A 7156-nucleotide genomic window follows, 5' to 3' on the forward strand; every position below is an offset into this window, starting at 1 on the left:
CGTCCCGGCACTCCAAGTCCTTGACGAACCGAAAGTGTTTGCCCGGTAAGGCCATTAGATCACAACGCTTGCTACCCCACGGCGAGCTAAACATGCAAGTGGTCTTAGGCAACAGGTGACACCCGAAATTCATCCGAAGATGGAATATCAAGTGTTTAATCACCAAGCCAGCATCCAAACACCAAGTACCCCGGGAGGACCCGATGCGTTGCGACCATCTCCAAGTTCTTGACGAACCCGCAGTGAAAGGCGGTAAGGCCTCTGGGCCGCAACGCTCGCATGTGTTAACCCGCAAACACCACTGACCGGTCGGTCCACCGCAAGGGTGGGTCCAACTAGTCCACACACGGTATGCCGCATGTGCCCCCCGGGGGGAGCACACCGCACACAACCACCAAGCATGGGTCGCCTGAAAGGATCGAAATGTACATCTCTCTTCAATGCGTAGCGCCCAGCCTGCAAACCCGTCGTTTTCGGGTGGTCTTAGGAGTCGAAACTATTCTTGGAAGATCGGCAAGCACAACGCCTTTTCCCACTTCAGGTACTTCGGCGAGCGCACTCGCGATAGGCTCAGTTTGAGGGTTTCCAATAAATGGAAAGAGTCTATAGAAGACTCAATCCGGTCTCGTGATGTTATTAGCCATCTAGCTAACGACTCCTATACATATACTACCAGCCTGGTTCGGTTACGACCTTAGAGGCGTTCAGGCATAATCCGACGGACGTAGCGTCATACCAAAGTCCGCTCGGACTAGTATTGAGCCATTCGTCCGTACCTGTGGTTCCTCTCGTACTGCACAGGAATTCCATTGAGATAGTACTTGCACACCAGTAGGGTAAAACTAACCTGTCTCACGACGGTCTAAACCCAGCTCACGTTCCCTTGAAAGGGTGAACAATCCTACGCTTTGTGAATTTTGCTTCGCAATGATAGGAAGAGCCGACATCGAAGGATCAAAAAGCCACGTCGCTATGAACGCTTGGCGGCCACAAGCCAGTTATCCCTGTGGGTGTGAGCTGTCAAACGCTGTAGTGTCAACACGTGCTGAGCGTCGCTCCGTGTTTTTCATAAAAATTTCGCGTAAAAAGTTTAAAGAACCCACGAAAGTTTGTTGTAATCGTTAAAACTAGTGCCAATCTACAGATTAGTAGTGAAAACCGCATTAAAATCATCGATTTCAACGAAAAATAAGAAAGAAAAGTGTTTGTTTACATTTTGTATGGAGAGCGGCCCGGGGCGTAGCCCCATTTGGGACTACGTGTTTTTCGGTTAAAAAAGTGTCCGGATCCTGGCCGGATGTGGTTTTTTAGATGACAGATGGTGTTTTAAAACGAAAGTCAGAGAAAACCGTATGAAAAAAGACGAATTCAGCGCAAAATAAGTGTAAATAAAGTGAAAGCACGCGGTGCAAAAATTTTGGCAGGTGAAGATTCGATCGTCCATTTTCCAGCCGGATTCGGACTCGAAGATCCGAGCGATTTCACCTAAGCCGAATCGGGCTCCGTGTCATCTGATCCAGTTTTTCAAAAAAGGACCGTTGGTGCCGGATTTTCGGGTCGTTCAAATTGACCGTTGGTGGAGTCGGTGGCCGTTGGTTTGAAGTGGCCGTTAATTCAAATCGGTCGGTAATTCAAATTGGCTGGTTATCCAAATTGGCCGGTATTTTTAATTGACCGTTGGCGGCAGTGTGTCCCGGATAGGTGTCCCGGCTGGGGGTGAAATGTTTCAAGTGTCCCGGCTGAAATATTTCATGGACCAACCATCCGGTTGAAATGTTTCAGTGAAACTTTTCAAGGTGTCTCGGCTAAGAGTGAAATGTTTCATGTGTCTCGGCTGAAAAATTTCGAGGTTCGATCATCCCGGTGAAATATTTCAGTGTGTCTCGGCTAAACTTGGTTCCAAAGTTGGCCGCCAGGCGGCGCCACCAGTACCAGCGGATTGCCAGCATTGCCACCAGGCGGCGCTTCGGGTCGTGGCGGGTGTCTCGGCTCACGGAGATTTCGAACACTGTTACCAGGCGGCGGCACTGGTGCTGAGCTTTTCAACGTCACAACCAGGCGGCGCCTTCAGTTCATCAAGTGTCTCGGCTGGTGGAGATCACCGGTTATCACAACCAGGCGGCACTCTGAGTTTTATGGCGAGTGTATCGGCTGGCGGTTTGCGGATTTGTCAACCAGGCGGCACCTGATCGCGGAGAAGAACTGAGATATAAGTTCAGATTTGGAAAGGGGAAAAAGATTGGTTTGGCCTTTTATTTGTTGGAGTTTCTATTTCGCATCGGTACTTGGCCTTCCTCCACTCCCCTTCCCCTTCCCACCTTCCCTTCCCAGACACTCCACCCTGGCTCTCCGCAACCTAACCCACTGCCCACAGCGATTTTCAGGGTTGCAGTAGGGGAATGGAGCAGGCATCGGGGGAGCCTTCGACGCGTCGGTCCGTCAGGCTCCGGTCCACCTGCGACGCTACCGCGCCATCGCCGAAGGACGACGGGGACAAAGTGATGACATCATCGGTTGCGCTGCCGTTGACTCGGCAGCGAAAGGGAGGCAGTGTCGCGCCATCGACTGCGACGCCCACTCGGCCGGTGGTGGTGGTGCAGCGGATGGCCCTGCTAGCCAGTGATATGGAGATTTCAGAGGAGAGCGACGAGGACGAGCTCAACTCAACCGTCGTCCAGCAGGTGGCCGAAGTCCCGCAGCAGGAGCCGACTATCGCAAGCCTCAGCAGCGAGTTGAGGGAGCTCCGGGCAACCGTCGAGACTCTCCTCGCTAAGGTTAGCGAGATGGAGACGGGCCGGGCGACGGCAAAGGATGGCGACGCGGAGCTGAAGACAAAGCTGAAGTTGTTGTCTCGTGAAAATCAGGAGCTGAAGCGAGACAACATTAGCCTTCGTGAGCGTGCGGCAGCCAGCGAAAGAGAACTTATGCTGCTCCAAAGTGGACTCCACTCGATGGGAGAGTTGGCGGTAGCTACGCAGCAGCAACAACAACATGTCGTCGACTCCAGTGCTGTTGGGCAAAGCCAGCATCCACCTGGCGACACTCCCAAACGAAAGCGGACCCGGGCAAGGCGCGGCAAGAAAAAAGAGGGCGAACCGACGGGCATGAACGAAGTCATCACGCCTGATGTCCCCGAGATCCCGGTCGAGGCCGTCTTGTCCCAGGCCATGGCTCCAGGAAAGCCAAAACCGAAGGTAAAGAAAGCAGCGGCTGTGGCAACCAAGATGCATGCGCAACCAGCATCCTTTGCTAAAGTCGTGGCCAAGGGAGACAAGAGAGCAGCACCACAGAAAGCGGGAAAGAGCGCTGCTAAAGTGGAGAGGCCTGCGGTGATCGTCCTCGAGGCCAACGAGGGCAAGGCCTTCCTCGACACATACAAGGCAGTGCGTTCCAAGACCAATGTGGATCAGTTCGTGGCGAGGGTTTGCCGCACAGGGGAGCGGAAGCTGTCGCTGTGGCTGAAGCCGAACACGGACTGCGAGAGTGTGCTGGCCGATGTCAGCGAAGCCATCAAGGAGGATGGAGTGGCCCACCTCCTTGTCGACAAGCAGACGGCCGCGATCACAGGAATCGACATGCTGGCGACTGTCGACGACTTGATTTCGGCGATTAAGCGACAGGCGGGGCTGACGGTTCCGGGCGAGGCAGTTCGGCTGTGGCGGCGGTACGACGGGCTGCAGAAAGCCCATATCAAGCTGCCGCGCGGGCAGTGCCAGCTTCTCGACGGTCACCGGGTCACCATAGGGAACACGAGTTGCGTCGTGCAGGCGCTCGCATCGGTCCCTGCAGGAGAGCAGCTCTGCTACCGCTGCTTTGGCAAGGGGCACCGCTCTCGCGAGTGCACCGGCCCTGACTACTCCAAGTGCTGCTTCCGTTGCGGTTCGAAGCAGCACAAGGCCAAGGAGTGCAGCTCGGGCCCCAAGTGCCTTACGTGTTCCGGACAACATCAGACAGGTTCACCGGTTTGCAGCGGAAGTAGCCAGCCGTCATGTTCCCGCTAGCTACGAACACCACTGTTAGAGGGCGTGACGCTGGGTTGAAGATCCTCCAGATCAACTTGGCGCGCAGCAGGGTAGCACAAGACCTCATGCTCCAGACCGCACGGGAGCAAAGGATCGACATTGTGCTGGCGTCGGAGATCTACCGTGTTCCACCCAATAACGGGAACTGGGCGGTGGACTCGACAGCGAAGGCAGCTGTTATAACGACCGGAGCCTTGCCCATACAGCGAGTCTGGGCAAGTAGGGTAGGACTGGTGTCGGTCCAGGTGGCGGGGGTGACCTTCATCTCTTGCTACGCCCCACCAACACCGGGATGGACGGACGAGGACTACCAGCGGCTGCTCGACGAGATCGATATCGAGGCCAGAGCACACCCCCTCGTAGTCTTGGCGGGCGACTTCAATGCCTGGCACGTGCGATGGGGCAGCGCGAGGACGAAGCCGCGTGGTGAAGATCTCGCCGAGGTCGTCGACCAGCTTGACCTGGCGATCTTGAACCGCGGCAGTGTGCCCACGTTCGTCGGCAACGGCAGTGCTACTGAAAGTGTGGTCGACGTGTCCTTCGCCAGTCCGGCCATTGAACCCGGTAACGACTGGCGGGTGCTCGACACTTTCACCAACAGTGACCACAGATACGTGAGATTCAGCGTATCCGCGACACCAGTCAGCAGCGCTTCACCACACCAGCAGAGGCAACCGCAACAACAGCACCAGCATCGCGACCGGCAGCGACAACGCGAGCAGATTGGACCGAGATGGAAGTTGCGTCAATTCCATCCCGAAGCCTTCCAGATCGCGCTCCAGGCTTCCGGGTTTGCCGAAGCGGCTGTATCACCGGCGACTCTCACCGCTGGACTTACTAGAGCCTGCGATGAGGTGATGCAGAGGGCACCGCCAGCGCAGTTTTTGGTGAGACCGGAAATGTACTGGTGGACGCAGGAAATCGGCCTTCTCAGGGAGCAGTGCAAGTCATCTGAGGATGCGATTTTGACCGCCGGAACCGGTGCACAGCGAGAGTTGGCCAGAGAACGGCACAGGAGCTGTAAGAAGGAACTCGCCCGTGCCATCAAGGCAAGCAAGGACCGTAGCTTTGATGAGATGATTGCGGAAGCTGAGGACAACGTCTTCGGCACTGCCTACAAGGTAGTAACGTCACGCCTTAAGGGTAGCCGCGTCCCCCCGGAGCGAGATCCTGCGATTCTACAGCACGTCGTGTCGGAACTCTTCCCGGATCATGGCACTTTTGAGTGGCCTGCACCGGATCTGGTCGATTGGGGGCAGACAACGCAGGAGCCAGTGAGGGAGGTGTCGGATGAGGAGCTCTTGGCGATCGCGGCGCGGATGGTGCCCACTAAGGCCCCGGGACCCGATGGCATCATCAATGCGGCACTGAGGGTCGCTGTTCGCGAGCACACGGAGACGTTCCGCCGCGTGTTCCAGGAGTGCTTCGATCAATGCACCTTTCCCGCTGACTGGAAGCGACAACGACTTGCTTTGCTACCCAAGTTCGGAAGACCTCAGGGCGATCCGTCATCCTTTCGGCCTCTTGGGATGCTCGACGGATCAGGCAAGATCTTGGAGCGGCTGATCTTGGATCGCCTAAATGAACACCTGGAAGACCCAGATCACCCTCGCCTGTCGCCGTCTCAGTATGGATTCAGAAAGGGCAGGTCTACAATACAGGCGATTGAACGTGTTAAGGAGGCCGGCCAGCGTGCGATGGCCCACCGAATGACGGATCGGAGGGCTAACAAGTGTCTGATGGTGGTGTCATTGGATGTACGCAATGCTTTTAACACGGCGAGCTGGCGGTCCATCGCCAAAGCACTGCAAGGAAAGCACGTTCCGGCATGCCTGCAGCGGATACTGGAAAGCTGGTTTCGGGGACGGCTGCTGGTTTATGAGACGTCGGACGGTCCGGTCACCCGGGAATTGTCGGCGGGAGTCCCACAGGGTTCCATACTTGGTCCGACGCTGTGGAACACCATGTATGACGCCGTCCTGTCCATCGACATGCCCGCCGGTGTAGAGCTTGTCGCCTTCGCTGACGACCTCGTGCTCCTGGCACCAGGACCCACGCCAGCACTGGCCGCGAGTTTGGCGGAGGAGTCTGTGAATAGGGTTGTGGCTTGGATGCGCGAACACCAGCTGGAGCTCGCCGCAGCTAAGACGGATATTGTGATGGTGTCGAAAAAGAAGAAGGATTACAAGAACATCCCAGTTAACATCAACGGCGTTCCTCTTTGTTCGGCAACCGACATCAAATATCTAGGAGTGCGCATTAAACACAATCTTAAGTGGTCAGAGCACGTCAAGCAGGTCACTCAAAAGGCTTCTCGAGTAGCGACAGCACTTGCACTGCTGATGCGACGGCACAGCGGGCCAAAGTGCAAGAAGCGTCGCCTCCTGGTTTCGGTCGTCAACAGCATCCTCCGCTACGGTGCACCGGTGTGGCACGAGGGTGTTGAAACCAGGGAGGAGCAACGACTACTGGAGAGGGTCCAGAAGAGGGTTGTGGTCGGAGCATCCTTCGCATTCCGGACAATCTCATACGACGCTGCCGCAGTGATAGCGGGCACCATCCCAATAGCGCTGTTGGTAAAAGAGGACGCTCGCTATTACCAGCGTAGAGTGAACGCCGACCCTGGGGGCCTGTCGGCTAAAGAGATGCGTGAGCAGGAGCGTCTCGCCACATACCACCAGTGGCAGGACAGGTGGGACGAGGTTGGCAGGACGGGAGGACGGTTCGCCCGATGGACCCGGCGAGTTCTCCCCGACCCAGCTGCGTGGCAGAAAAGGAAACACGGAGAGGTGAATTTCCATCTGTGTCAGGTGCTCTCCGGGCACGGATTTTTCCGTGAGTACCTGCACAATAAGGAATTCGCCTCGTCCCCTGAGTGCCCGCAGTGCCCGGACATCATCGAGTCTGCCGAGCACGTGATGTTTGAGTGCCCTCGTTTCGCTGGCGTCCGAGCCGAGTTTCTTCGCGGGCGAGGTGGTGAGCCGGAAAGCGTCAATCCCGACACCATGATGCAGTTTCTCCTCCGGGGACCCGAGGACTGGAGCTTGATTGCGGAAGCCGCAAGGCGCATCACCTCTGAACTGCAACATGAGTGGAACGAGGAGCGAGCAGCTCGAGCAGCGGCACAACAACGC

At 56.5% G+C, this 7156-nt stretch overlaps 1 pseudogene; it reads right to left on the bottom strand.

Annotated features, from left to right (window-relative positions):
• Positions 1-385: 385 nt before the first annotated feature.
• Positions 386-7156, bottom strand: part of LOC131292718 (large subunit ribosomal RNA) — an 11037-nt pseudogene continuing 4266 nt past the window's right edge.

This window comes from Anopheles ziemanni, assembly GCF_943734765.1.
Source record: "Anopheles ziemanni chromosome X unlocalized genomic scaffold, idAnoZiCoDA_A2_x.2 X_unloc_9, whole genome shotgun sequence".
Lineage (NCBI taxonomy): Eukaryota > Metazoa > Arthropoda > Insecta > Diptera > Culicidae > Anopheles > Anopheles ziemanni.